Raw genomic sequence first — 15,958 nt, 5'->3', positions numbered from 1 at the left:
GCCCATTTTTTCTAAGCCCAAAATTCGAGGCGTTACAGAATCACTTGATTTCAAGTTCAAGAACTCAAGTTATGATTGTTTTAGTGAAAACTGCATAAGTTGAATTTCTTGACGGTATTATTATGGAAATTACGAGTTTTGGGCTTTTAATTCGAGTTTAAATCATATTGGGTTCAGGTTTTGAGCTTAATTTTTATTATATATGAGCCAAATATTGTATTTATCATCTCTTATTATTTTATTATTTTGTTTATTCCAAATTTTTGTAGTTATTAAATATTTTAAGTTATTTAGGAGTTTTATGTCAACAAGAAAGTTTAGTTTAAAACTACTTCTTGTTTAGGTTAATTAGAGTTCTAGTATACTAGAGATTTTTATTTAGATTTATTTAACTAGCCTTCATAAAGGTCTTTGCATTGTACAACAATGAATTTATTCATTATTCACTTTGAGTTAATAAAATTCCCTTTAAGTTTTCTTTTTAAGAATTTCACTTGAGTTTTCTTTTAAAAGAGTTTCAACAATCTATTTAGATTATGGGGATCATCTTTAAGAATTTTCTTGCCAAGTTTTCTTTCTTGGAGAAAAAATTACTGCCAATCGAAGGGGGTTGTGGAGTCATCTGGTTTTCAAGGTTCCTTAGTACTTCAACACACCATTTTCATCTTTCCATATATTTGTTTTGTTTTCTTCATTATCCTATTTTGTTCCTATTTAATTATTCAAATCTTTGATTTATTTTATTGTTTTTTTGTCTTGGTTATCTATTTTAATTGCTTCTTTTAATTTTTGAATTCTTAGATCTGACTTGGATTTGTTTCTATTTTAGGTTGTGTCAAAATCCAAGTTTATTCCCAATCGTCTAGAGCCCTAAGTGAAATCCACAACTTGGAAAAACTTAGGATCCTATTATGCACTTATCCACACATTCATTTCGTCTCAATCACTGCTGCAAAACTTTCTAAACCAAGGCACTTGATTCCATATGGTGCCAACATGTAACACCCCTCACTCGTATTCAACACCGGAATAAGGTTACAAAGCATTACCGGACTTATAAAAAAAGTAAACATAGATTTCACATATATTTTCCAACTCCAAATATAAAGCATTCACATTCATTCATAATGTCCCTAATACGAGCCTATGAGGCCCTATTCATGTATTTGAAGTGATTCAGGACTAAACTAATAACTCAGGAAATTTTTACAAAACATAGAAAATTTTTCAAACTATATCGGACACATGCCCAAGTGGCTCGGCCGTGTGTCTCACACTGCCAAAGACACGCCCGTGTCACAGGCCGTGTGGACATTCGAAATGAGATCACATGGCCATGTCCCAGCCCGAGTCCTACCCGTTTAACTCCCTAACTTAGGTCACACGGCCAACCACACGCCTGTCTGACCAGCCCATGTGCCCTTTCGAAATGGCCTCACATGTCTGTGTGCCAGGCCGTGTGCTAGGCTGAGCCAAACCTGTAGGGTATACTGACTTATGCCATATGGCCAAGTCAAACGCCCGTGTGCTGGTCCATGTGGAGCATACTGACTTGACTACTAATTCAACACTAGGGGACACACGACTGTGTAACTTGACCGTGTGTTACACACGGCTGAGACATACGCCTATGTCTCTGCCCGTGTGGACAAAAATAGGCTATTTACCAAGCCATTTTGCCACCCAATTTACATACACCTACACCAAACCAAATGGCACAATTCGTGGCATAAAAATAGACATTCCATTAACTAAATCAAGCCTAATTCATGCTAGTTTTATACCATCATTCACAATACACACAAGTCACAAAATAGGCCATTCCATTTATACCAACTTCACATTCACAATTCAACTAAATAGACACTTTCATACATGCATCATTTTGCCCAAACTCACAAGTATATAACTTCTCAAATATCAACCATTCACCACAAGCATTAATATTGAAATTATCAACACAAGGGAAAAGCCATTTGCATATATATATATATATATATATATACACAACCAAATGAACCAAAATAAGCCAATTCTCATGGCTATTTATACAAAACCAAAACATTTAAATTTACAAGCCATTTCAAATGATTAAATTCATTACCAAATTATATATCAAAATAACCATAATCATATACATGCCATATATCCAAAAACATAGATTCAAAAGTACCAAAGTGATAGTTTGATAGTGTGATGAAGTCTCTGACAATTCCCAAATCTTAGCTAGCTTTGAAATCACTATAAAATATAGGAAAATAAACAATGTAACCTATAAAGCTTAGTAAGCTCGTATGAAAATAATAAGCAAAGCTCACCATTCAATTACAATTCAAAATATGAACATAATATACTACAAAACATTTAACCACAATGTTAACATATATTCAGTTACATAATTTTAACCATGAACTCACAACTTCCATATATTCGATGCTTATATAGTTTCCGTACATACCTGTACTGAGAAATATCTATTTCTCACCATTTCATATCTTTCATATACCTGTTGAACCATTCGGAATACTATCAGATTGTAATACCCCTGACCCGTATCCTTCGTCGAAATAGGGTTACGAGGCATTACCGATCAAAGCACAACATATAATATACATTTCTCATACATGATTTAATTTCACACAAATATTAATCTAACATAATCATATCATCTGTTGTAAGGCTCTATGAGACCTTAAAACATGCTTGTACGAGCTTTAGGACAAAATCGATAACATTTGAAAACTTTAGAAAACTCAGAAAATTTCCAAACATACAAGGGTCACACGTCCGTGTGAATAGGCCATTTGCTTCACACGGCCACCTGACACACTCGTGTCTAGGCCATGTGAAAACAGGGCATACATATTGACTTGCACTACACGGCCGAAGACACGTCCATGTGCCATGGCCATGGGAAAATTGAAGGGGTTATTGACTTGGGTCACACGGCCGGCCACACGCCAATGTGCCATCCTGTGTGTCATACACAACCAGTAGACATGCCCGTGTGTCTAGGCTGTGCCAAACCTGTAGGGTATACTGACTTAAATCGAAGGGCTGCCCCAGAGGACACATGGCTGTGTACCAAGGCCATGTATTATACACGGTCGAGCCACATGCCCGTCTGCTCTGCCGTGTGGAGTGAAAATAGGATTGGTTGAAGCCACATTTCTCACCCTCCTTTTTCACACCTAAACCACATCAAATTTTACCATTTTCATACTTATATAAGCAACCAAAACATGCTATTTTCATACACATTTTATGCCAATTAGAGACCATTCTCTTAACTACTCAATTCCATAGCCAAAACATACCAAATCAATATGCCAAAATCATCAAACTTACATAACTTCTAAATGCATTTTCTCATCATCTTATCATCTATTTCATGCCTCAAAACATACCATTTCATCATCTCAAAATCAAGCCAACTTAAATGGCCAAATTCACACCAACATTTACATCATTTGCAAGCTAAATCTCATGGCAAAAATCATAACCCAAAACTTATCATCTTAACACTAACCTATACATGCCATATACCATATATACAAAGCTTCAAAAGTACCAACAAGATGATCGATAGTGTGATGATGTCCCTAATGATCCCCAATGTCTGAGCTAGCTTCGATAATCTATAAAACAGAGAAAGAATACAAAAGTAAGCTTTAAAAGCTTAGTAAGCCATACACAAATTAAATTACCACATAAATCAACATCATTTCCAACGATAGGAAAAATATGAGTAAGCACATATAGAAACACAAACCTTTCTCAATGTTTACATATTCAATATCACAAGTGAATTATCAAATACTTTCCTTTTTAATACTTGTATAAATCTCATACGTACTTGAGTCACTTAACTCATTCACACATTCTTTCTTGAATTGACTTTGCCCGTTGAACCATTCAAAATAGTTAAGGATACTCAGAAAATCACATAAAGCTTGTACAATGCCATATCCTAGATATGGTCTTACATGTTATCACATATCGATGCCATTGTCCCAAACAGAATCTTATACGAAATCATATAACGATGCCAATATCCCAGACATGGTCTTACCCGTAATCACAATACAATGCCAATGTCCCAGACATGGTCTTACATGTAATCACATCTCGATAATCCTAATGTCATGACATCTGTATCCTGTACTTTTCCTAAGTTTCGTATGGGATTTTCGAATGTCGTAACTTCATCGATTCTTGCTCGTATTTGCTCGTTCAACATCCATAACAATTCAACAACAATTAAACATTTGTAAATCAATTTAAAGGTATTTATTTGCATATGAACTTACCTTGTATTTGGAATAAACGGACTTGATCGACTTATTCAACAACTTTCGATTTTCCCCAATTTAAATTTGATTTCTTTCGTTCTAGATCTATATACAATCAAAATTAACTCTTTATTCATCAAATCATTCAATTCAATCCACAAACGCATATTTAGGCTTTTTTACACTGTAGCCCCTAAGGTTTCATATTTATTCAATTTAGTCCCTATTTAATAAAAACACAAAATTCACACAATTTGATCCAATTTCACCATAGTCAAATTTCACATAGGCCTCTAGCAGCCCAAAACTTTCATTTATTTCACATTTCAACCCCTCAATTTACACTTTTCACAATTAATCCCTAATAGGCATTTTTACTCAAAATCTTTTAATAAAACTTGTATAACTATCAACAAATATTCATTTTTCATCATCAAACATTCAAAAGCTTATGGATTTTACAAAGTAACCAACAAACTCAAAAATTAGGGCATAGGCTAACTAGTACTCAAAGCAACAATTATAGAAACATAGAAATCATCAAAAACTGAGCTCAAAACATACCTCAATCAAGTATACAAACGGCTGAATCCTAAAATGCTTCAAATGGTCTTTCTTCTTTTGATTTTTTGATGAGAAAGATGAATAATAATGCTGATACGTGATATTCGAGATAAGTTTTAAAGATTTATGAATGAATCGTTCTTGAGACTAACTTATTATCGCGATTAAGGAAAGTGTACCTATCGAACAATAGTATAGATCAGCAAGACTGGATTGTCGAACCCAAAGGAACCACGAGTACTAGTATTTACTTCCTTTTTATTATCTAGCTTAAAAATTAAGAGGTTTGGTTATCTAAGCTAATTACTAAACTAAGAATGCACAGAAAGAAGATTTGGGAAAATACTTTTGGGAAAATTCAATTGATTAAGACAATACCTAAGGAAAAATCCATCTAATCTTCAATTGTTTTTTTACTCTGAATCAGACGATTTATTCATTTGACTTGATTCGTAGAAATCCCTAAGTTTTATTATTATCTCTCTCGAGACTAATAACGTCTAACCCTAGGTTGAATAATTGAAATCTCTTTCTAATTAACACCCTAGAATTGCATTAACTCGATCTATGGATTCCTTTATTAGGTTTCACCCTAATTCGGCAAAACCTTGTCACCCTATCTCTAGGCGCGCAATCAACTCCACTTAATTATGACAATTTTACTCTTAGACAGGGTTTATTCCTCCTCTGAATACGAGCATTATCTTGAATGAATATCCTGAAATATTAAAACAAGAATTAAGAGTACATAATTAAGAACAAGTCAAATATTTATCATACAATTCAGATAATAATAACAAGATCTGTCTTAGGTTTCATTCCCCTTAGGTATTTAAGGGGTTTAGTTCATGATTATAAAAGAAAACATCTCAAAAGCATAAAGATAACAAAACATAAGAAAACCCAAAACTCCTGAAGAAACTTGAAGGGAGATCTTCAGTCTTGATGATGAATCCTACTTCTGAGATGGATCAATCGGCTTTCCTTGAGTAATTCCTTGCTTCCTACTCTGCGTTCCTCTTCTAAGTGCCTCATCAAGTGTTTAAATAGGCTTTTGAATGCCTAAGAGCCCTAAAAATTGGCCTTTTTCGAATAGGACTATACTTGGGCTCGGTAGGGACACGCCCGTGTAAGATTACTCCAGCCCGTGGTCAAGGTTGTTGAATAGGCACGACCGTGTAGTCTACCCATGTAAGTCGTGCTTCGATCCTGCCAAATGGACACGGCCATATGACACACCCGTGTGAGGAAGTCTAGGTCATGTTTGATTTCCCACGTAGGTCTATTTTCTCCATTTTCGGCCCGTTTCTCTCTCTTTTTACTCTCCTATGCTCACCTAAGTATAAAACATGAAATTAAAGGATTAGGAGCATCGAATTCACCAAATCTAAGGAGAAATCATCCATAAATGTGCTAAGCATGGGATAGAAATATGTATGAATTACGGTTTATCAAATACCCTTACACTTAAGCATTTGCTTGTCCTCAAGCAAAATCCTCAACTCACAATCAGAATAAATTCTTCTCAATTTATAATCCTTATCAATAATATCTCAAAATAATCCATTAGTATTCATACATTGAAAGTTTCAACTAAAAGTACCTCAAAGTTTCAACCATTCCAAGCTGAACATTTTATCATGAAAACATAGGTGTCTCCCCTCATCTAAGTGATTACCTTTGATCAAAATATCGCAGAGTTTAACATCCTCACAAAAGATTCACTCAAATCACTCAAGGTGTTTAAGGACATCAATTAAAGCACTCATTATTCAATATGAAAAGTTATTGCCATAGGCTTGCTTGAAAATCAAATCTCCACCACTATAAATTAAGTTGATACATCAATCAAAAAGGTCTTTTAGAGGGTTGTAATGTGGCTTTAGTTAAGGGATGTAGTCACAAGCTGAAAGAAAAGGTTAGAATCGAGATTGAATTGAAAAATTACCTAGATAGAAAAATGACTAGTCATCAGTTGAATAGAAGTGAGTTTCTTCTCAGAATATGAAATTAACACTCAAGCTCAAAAACGACGAATTACTACTAATATGTATTGAAGTACATTTTTTTTAGAACAAGTCAAATACATAGAAGAACAAAACATACCTAAGCAATTTGTTCAAACCAAATCTCAACAAAAAATAAGGATCAAATTAGGGGATTTCAACAATAATGGGTTACGGGTTAATATTGAGGGTAGGCTTGTTAGGCTCAAAGGGGTTCACTAAGGGTTAATTATGGAGGTAGGCTTTTGTGGAGTGAGTGGGTTAAACCTAAGTGCCTTTATCATCTTGACATATCAAATTAAATGATGTGGTCTTGACATGCATAATCAAGCAAGTTCTAGAATAACAAATTAATACTGACGCACTTATAATAAAAGTGAGCATAAAAGGAATAAAATATGCTCTAAAAGCTCAAAATCTCACAAAAATTATGGCTTTTTGATGTTTAAACTTGTGAATTTCAACTCAAGATAATACCTAAACTTAGGGAAACAACCTAAAAGTTTATAATTCTTCAAAAATCAACTTATCATGCTTGATTCCCTAATGTTTTAAAGTTTAAACAATCAATGCATAATTGCCTATGTTTTAATTCAAGACATATCAATAAAAATCATAAATTAATTAAAATTCATTCTAACAGTGATATGAGTGATTCACGTGAGAATAAGACATAATTCAGGGATTTCTAATGATGATATAAAAGACCCCCCACACTTAAGATGTACATTGCCCTCAATGTACAAAAATAGATATATTGAAAATGATAGGTATATAATCATAAGATAGGGAGAGAAGTGAAACTTCCTGAATGATGAATGAACTCCTTGAATTGGAGTTATAGAGAATAATTGGCCAAAGTAATGATAAGAGTAGAGGAGGATACTCCAGTGGTGGTAGAGGTTCATTAATCCATAAGTCTTACGCCAAAAGAATATTATATCTAGTGGTAGCTATGGTCATGGACGAGCAGGACATGGCAGTCGTGGAAAACCTTTCCCAGTAGATTTTTTAGTTCCTATGCGATGATGAGCTTTGGAGCTCTTTATAACTGTGATAGAATCAGGAACTTTTTAGGTAATATAAGGAAGCATAATTACTCGTAATGAAATAGCCAAAACTATAAATTATTCAATAAAAATTATAAAAACTAAAATTAAAATAATATTAAAGGGAAATGAAATAAAAAGTACTTAATTAAGATAAATAAAGATAAAAGTGAAAATAAAAATAAAAAATAAAAAGTTTTTAAACATCATCATCGCCTGATGGTTCGCGAGGTGGTGGCGGCGATGAGATGTGGAAGTGCTGACAAATCTAATGTAGAGTCGTATCAATGTGATCAAAGCACTGAAAACATTGCTGCTCAAATCGTGTAAGGAGCTCAGAGATGTCAAAATATGATGCCGTCGCATCAACTGGACGATGGATAGGTGGTGGCTGAAACGGTGGGTCCTCATAACATGGAGGGACATCATCAATAATGTCCTTTGGGTCCTCCTCCTCGGTGGACTGGACGAGGCAGTACTGAGGAGGGTAGGTGCCACATCATTTCTCGATCATCCTCATACTTAGCATGCTTGAGATGCCCTGTGGGGATATCTGGCCGATGAGAGTGAGGGGGGACAATTGTGCTACTGTGTTGAGGAGCCCGTAGTGCCGAGCCAGTCGAGTCACATAGGGCCCCATAGAGATGACCCATCTTCTATGTCGCTCTGTCTGATGGCAGATGGCGAGGGCGATGAAGTAAGCAATATCAAGGACGTGCCCATTCACCATGCTCCATAAGAAATAGGTGTCGTAAGTGCTGACGACGCTGGTGCTCTCTCGTCTCTCTGTCAGAGTGTGAGCCAAGATGGCGTGTAGATACCTCAAGGATGGAGGGAGAGTCAATGTCTTGGAGTGGTTAGGATCGTAAGTGGCCGAGGCAGGGACGAGGTCCCCCAAGCATTTTGAAGGGGAGTAGTGGATGTGGCGGTGGAGGGTGTAGAGTTCATTGTCGTCCATGAACTCCTCTGTGTATAGCCCTAGTGCAATCCTGAACTCTGGTACACTCAACTGGCGTACTAGACCACCAAGGCAGAACTGGACCGTTCCAGGATCGTCGAAGTTGGTCATGACGGTCTGAAGATGGAACGTCAAGCAGAGCTCCAATGTGAACTCGAGATACGTTGACTCGATGATCTCAAAGAAGAGCCCCCATAGGTCAGTCTTCAGGAGGGCTTGGACCGCGTCATCCAAATGAATCTATTCAACTGCGGCCCAGTCAATGCAGTGACCCACACCTTGGGGTCCCAAGGAAACCTGGAGGAACGGGTGTCTAATCTCCGTGGTAGGACCTGAGGATGACGCTGCTCCTTTCCTCTTCTTTGAGGTGGGAACAACGGTCTTCTTACCACATGAGGATGACATTGTACCTACATTGAAAAGTCAAAGTTCAACCACTACGTCCCAAAAATAGCATGGAAACACAAAACTAAATAGGAATATTTCATGAGACTTATGCAATGGATGAAGTAAACAAAACTAAAAGAACTAAAGTAAATATATTAGGTTATTAAAATAAGACTTATGAAAATAATGCTACGGGAATATCTTATGAAAATAATGCTACGGGAATATCTAATGCATGAGTGCATATGGGTAAGCATAGAATCCATGGAAACGAGAAAAATGGATGAATGTAGTATGAAAAATGGAAATATTCTTTAATTACAAGCATGAGTATTATTATTATTCTACTATGAATGTTAACTTTAAATAGTCAAATGGACCAGAGAAAACATGAAATAGGCAAAATATTTGTAGAAAATAGAGAGAAAAGAGTAAACAAATGCAAAAGGAAGAAGCTTGAGTCATTGGGAACAATGTTGTAGGCGGCGCACGGGCGTGGCAGGTAGGGCGTATGGAGTTGTAGCGGCTAGGGTTAGGGATTTTTGGGAGGGAGATGATGAATAGTAAGGGGTTTATATAGATTTTGGGGCACACGGCCACGGGGCACGCCCGTGTGCCTTAATTTTTGCCCGTGTGTTTTGCGATTTTTAAAATTAGGTACGTCTGACATTCGCCCCACGTCCATGTTCCTTGGGCTTGTGGGTGCACACGGCCGTGTCGCACGGTCGTGTCTTACTTTGTTCGCTTCTCTCACGCCCGTGTACATAGTTCCATGCCCGTGTTCGTTTTGACAGTGTCGACCACGAGTGGATGGCATGGGCGTGTCGCACGCCCGTGTTAAATTCTCAGTTTCGGCCACGATTTCAAGGCATGAGCATGTCTCACGCCCGTGTTGTTTTGGCAGTTTCGCCCATGGCCATTTCGCACAGCCGTGGCGACTTATAGCATCCCGTTTGGAAAACATTTTGCCTTGTTTTTACACGGCCGTGTCTCCACCTGTGGTGTGAGCACGGCTTAGAGCACGCTCGTGTTCTTGGTCGTGTGGATGGTAAAACCCTATTATTCAAGATTCAGTTAGTAGATTAGATGTGAAAAACTAGAATTTAAAAATATCATTACTGTTAGTGCTCGAGTTGCCTCCTGAGAAGCGTTTATTTATAGTCTTAAGCTGGACTTACCTCTCTTCTGCATGGTCAAGGTGGTGAGTGGAGTTTACACTCCTTATCCCTACTATCAACTCTATCACCATAAGGTTTAAGACGAGTATTGTTTACCTTAAAAGTGCCGAATTTGGGATGAATTACCTCGACTGTACCATATGGGAAAATACTGAGTACTGTAAGAGGAATTTCTTCATTAGGTTCAAAAGTGGCAATGCGAGGATCTGCTACATCTAGTAGTACTTTGTCTCCAACCTTAAGTTGATTTGGTGAGGTATTGAGCTCGTCCTAGCTCGATTTCGATTTCTCGGGTGTTCTCGATTTCTGTGTCTGCCATTCATCTAGCTCCTCGATTTGTAACCTTCGTTCTTCATAGATAGGTCCTTTGTTGTTGTTTGAACACGGCTCATATGCATTCTTCGAAACTTTTTCCTGGACAGAGGGTTTCACCACATGATCAGTACTAGTAGGATGATTTATATAACCACCTTCAATTTTTGATGTGCTACTTGAATTACGAGCTTAAAGGGTGATTGTTTCGTCTCCCACATGAAGTGTGAGTTCACCTATACCAACATCAATAATGGCTATAGCAGTTGCTAAAAAGGGTTGTCCTAAAATCAAAGGTGCGTTACTATCCTCTTCCATGTCTAGAACAACAAAGCCTACTGGGCATATAAATTTATCGATCTTAACAAGAACATCTTCAATAATACCCTTAGGAAATCTAATGGTTTTATCAACCAATTGAATGCTTATCCTAGTTTGCTTGGGTTTCCCAAGACCTAGCTGTTTAAACATTTTATAAGGCATAACATTAATTCTTGCCCCTAAGTCAGCCAATGCATTATGAACATCTAAACTACTAGTTAACAAGGAATCGTAAAACCCCCTAGATGTTTCAATTTGTTGGGTAGCTTATTCTGTAATATGGCTGAGCAAACTGCATTCAACTCCAGATGCGATGCCTTATCCAACTTTCGTTTGTTTGCTAGAAGCTCCCTTAAAAATTTGACTGTATTTTGCATCTGCGAGAGAGCTTCGATAAATGGTAAGTTAATATGTAACTTCTTTAATTGTTTAAGGAATTTACTGAATTTTTCGTCTGTACGGTCTTTCCTTGTCGCGTTGGTGTATGGCACCCATGGTTTGTACTCTTTACTTACTGTTTTTTGCTCACTGTGGTCTACGTCACCCTTACCTTTACTTACCACAATTTCTTGCCTCGGTTCTGGTTCAAGTGCCACTAACCCTTCCTCATCTTGAATGGTAATTGCATTGATTTGCTCCCTTGGGTTAGATTCAGTGTTACTCGACAGGCTACCCTGTGGTCGTTCAGATATCAATTTAGCGAGCTGGCCTATCTGAGTTTCAAGCCCTTGGATCGATGCTTGTTGATTCTTAAGGGCTGTCTCGGTATTCTAGAAACGAGTTTCTGACACCGAGATGAATTTTGTTAATATCTCCTCAAGGTTCGGCTTCTTTTCCTGTTGGTAAGGTGGTTGTTGAAAACTCAGAGAATGTTGTGGCCTTTGATTTCCTTGATCGCCCCATGAGAAATTGGGATGGTTCCTCCAACCTGTATTATAAGTGTTACTATATGGGTTATTTTGGGTCTAGAGTTATTGTTACCCATATATTGGACTTGTTCCTCCTCGATGCTAGGGTTGAAGGGTTGATATTCTGTGCATGCTCATCCCCCATTCGAATCGCACCTTATGTAATATCCCGAATTAGGGCCTAATCGGAATAGTGGTTTCGCGACCACAAATCTGAGATAGAAATAATTATTTTATGATTATTTTGAGTTCTATGATATGATTGCATGATTGTGTGAAAATGTCGTGAAGAAATTCTATGCATAAAGTGCTTAATTTGAAGTTAGGGACTAAATTGAATAAGTTGCAAAACTTGCATTCTAGAAGTTTCTAGTATGAAATTGCTTTGAAATATTAATTAGGAGGTCTTAAATAGAAATTTGACCAATTTCAAAGTTTATGGACAAATATTGGACATGAATGGAATTTTTGGAAAGTTTAGTAGTAAGGGCATTTTGGTCATTTAGGGGTAAAATGAATTAAAATACAAAATTAAAAGCCAATTTTGCTCATCTTCTTCACCATGGAGGTGTATACCAAGGGAGACTCCATGGCTAGGGTTTCCAAGCTTCCAAGCTCGATTGTAAGTCCGTTCTAGCCTCGTTTTTAATGATTTTTACGTTTTTGGAGTCCCGGTAACTTGATTTTGCTTATGCTAGCAATAATTCAACCTAGGGTTCATATTTGGAAAAATACCCATAGGTGAAATCTATGTATTTTGGTGTTTTATGATAGAATATGAGGTTTTAAATTATGTTAGACAACTTGTGCTACTCGGTTTTAAGTGAAAACGAGCAAAAGGGCTTAATCGGTAAAAATACCTAATAGTCATAAGTACATGTTAGAGTGAGAATTTGATGTTGCCATAGAAGGGAAAAATGATCAGCATGTCATAAAACATAAGAAAATAGGATGAAGTTTAATTTCCAAACCTTGGGGAAAAAGTGCAAATATGCAAAAGTTTAGGGGTCAAAATGAAAATTTTTAAAAATATGATTTTTGGACCCGTATGAATAGTGTGACTAATTATTAGACTAAATTTGATATTATAGATGAAGAAAATCGAGATTCGGGCTTAAATCGGGAAAATACAAGGTTATGGACTAAAATGGTAAATTGTTGTTTCTGGATCGAGGTAAGTTCGTATGATAATAATAATGCAATGTTATATTTGAATTAAATTTCTTGATATTATTGCATATATTTTATGATTTAATATATTGGAAAAGTTGATGGAATAGTGTTTATGATGTGGAAATATGACATGAAAGAATGTTACATGAAATGCAAGAAAATGAAGATACATGACAAGTGATATATGAAATATGTGATATATGTTATGTAAATTCTTAAAAGCTGATTCGATATTTGAGTTGTGTCTTATTATACTATGAATGGACAATTGGTACTATGGATAGTGGGATCGACACTTCGAGTAAATTCGTTCATAAATAATCTATCGATTCTTTTTATGTTATTATATTTTGATATCATATGAAATGTGGCTGCCTATCAAATGGTTATTTGATGTAAATTATGAATTTAAATTAATTACGGACAATTTAGTAAAATATTTAAAAACGAGGAATTTCCTGATTGAACCTTCGAAATAAAAATAATACGAATGATCTATTGTGAGGTCGCATGTGTAGTACTAAGTGCAGGCTACTATGCGTACCCGAAAACTGTGATCACGTGTGTAGTACTAAGTGCAGGCTACTACATGTATTAGATGGTGAGGTCATGTGTGTAGTACTAAGTGCAGGCTACTACGTGTACCAGACTGTTGGTCGCATGTGTAGTACTAAGTGCAGGCTACTATGCGTACCAGATAGCTTCGGCTACAAGTGTGGAAATGGGAAAATGTGCAGGCAATTGTGTATCTATTATTATTCCGATGAGTTCAACGGGAAATTGATTAAGTGAAAATAAATGTGAAAGTGATTATGTGATGAACAAGTGCAAGTATATGTTTATTTGAATTTATGAGTAATATGCTCAATATTTGAGCGAACCTCAGTAAAATGGAATGGATTAAGTGAAATTGTGTAAAAGTGAACTTTAGTAGTAAAACAAGATTAGACAATGAATTGCATGAATTTGAAAATTCACCAAAAATTGTGTAAGTTGATTAAATTTAAAAAAATTATGGAAATAAAGCTTAATGAGTCTATTTTCATATGAAAGAAACAGGGGAAGCAAAAGAATTCTATATTGTGTGATATTTGAATTCTTGTGAAACAGGGTCTGAATGAATTCGAGATCCCCTATTATGAATTTAGAAATTCACCATAAATTGTAAAAAAATTATTAAGAGTCATACCTTGCATGTATGGATTCCTTATTGAGTCTATTTTTAAGGTAAAGAAACTGTATGGTCGTTGAAAATCTTTACAGGGAGAACTTTTGTTTGTAGTACACAGCAGTCAGAGTAGACGTACTCTGAAACAGGGGAGAATTTAACTAATAAACTGTACTAATTGGCTAAACCAAAAATTCTGAAAATTTTATGGGAGAAATATATATGAATCTAGTTTCAAGGAAAATTAACAAAACTAAATTTGGAGTTTTGTAGCTTTAGATATGAATGATTTAGTAACTGTAACTCGATAACACATCTTAACCTAAATATGTGTAATTGTACAATTATAGTGTTTTATCTTGAAAAGCATGGTAGTAATTGCTTATTATTTTCATATGAACTTACTAAGCGTAAAGCTTACCCATCCTCTCCATTTCTTTAGTATTGGCAAGTCGGCTTGGGGTTGGAGATCTTCGGAGGCAAAATCACACTATCAAACTATCATTTTTGGGAAAATTAATTCAAATATTAGAAATATCAAGTGAGTGGCATGTATAGGAAGTTGGTTTGTGATATGTATTTTTATTATGATTTTGACCATACGTGTCGACCGCATTGAGTTATCGTATAAAATCATGAGATGTGGTCCTTATCCATTATGGTTTATAAGTTTAATTAATCGTGCCATGTCCTATGTTTTGATGTGATCATATAGTTAGCTTTGTTTGTTATGCATGTGTTCGAAAAGTTTTGAATTAAATGAAATTTTATGGCCCAATTTTCGTCTATGTGTATTGTTAAGACTGGTAATGCCTCGTACTCTGTTCCGCCCTTGGATACGGTTAAGGGGTGTTACACCTCATCACTTGATGTACCTGAGTAGAACCACACAAACTGTCAATCTTTTTATTTAAGAGTTCTACTTGGTTAGATAGCATAGTAACCGCATCGAGGTTGAAAACACCGGCTGCTTTCGTTAGCTTTGTCCTCATAACTTGCCACTGATAGTTATTCAGTGACATCTCCTTAATAAATTTGTAAGCTACCTCAGGTGTCTTATTATTGATAGTTCCACCAGCGGCTGCATCAATCATCTACTGAGTCGAAGGGTTCAGACCATTGTGAAACGTTTGGACCTATAGCCAGAGTGGTAGCCCATGGTGAGGGCATCTTCACAAAAGGTCCTTGTATCTCTCCCATGCATCGTAGAGTGTTTCTAAATCCATCTGGACAAAAGAGGAGATATCATTACATAATTTGGCTGTTTTAGTCGGTGAAAAATATTTTAATAAAAACTTTTCGATAATTTGTTCCCAAGTAGTGATTGACCCTCATGGTAACTAGTTCAACCACTGTTTAGCTATGAGAAGGGAAACAATCGAAGGCGAATGGCATCATCAGAAACGCCATTGATCTTAAAAGTATCACAAAACTCTAAGAAATTTTCCAAGTGAGAGTTGGGATCCTCATCCTGCAAACCATCAAACTGAATAAACTGTTGTTCATTTGAATTGTGTTAGGTTTCAGTTCAAAAGTATTTACAGCAACAGCAGGCCCAACTATGCTCGATTCGGTTCCTGTTAAAAAAGGTTTAGCATAATCATACGTAGTACGCAGAGCAGGATTCTGATTAGCAGCAATC

The 15,958-nt window shown here is 36.2% G+C and overlaps 1 non-coding gene across 1 annotated transcript; it reads left to right on the top strand.

Annotated features, from left to right (window-relative positions):
- The first annotated feature begins 15,468 nt into the window (after positions 1–15,468).
- On the top strand, positions 15,469–15,575 carry LOC128282703 (small nucleolar RNA R71). Its single transcript, XR_008273057.1, has one exon. It is a non-coding gene; the product is annotated as a small nucleolar RNA R71 (small nucleolar RNA).
- Positions 15,576–15,958: the final 383 nt, after the last annotated feature.

This window comes from Gossypium arboreum, chromosome 10, assembly GCF_025698485.1.
Source record: "Gossypium arboreum isolate Shixiya-1 chromosome 10, ASM2569848v2, whole genome shotgun sequence".
Lineage (NCBI taxonomy): Eukaryota > Viridiplantae > Streptophyta > Magnoliopsida > Malvales > Malvaceae > Gossypium > Gossypium arboreum.
The sequence above is the reverse complement of the archived record's forward strand: the minus strand, read 5'-3'. Positions and strand labels throughout refer to the sequence as shown.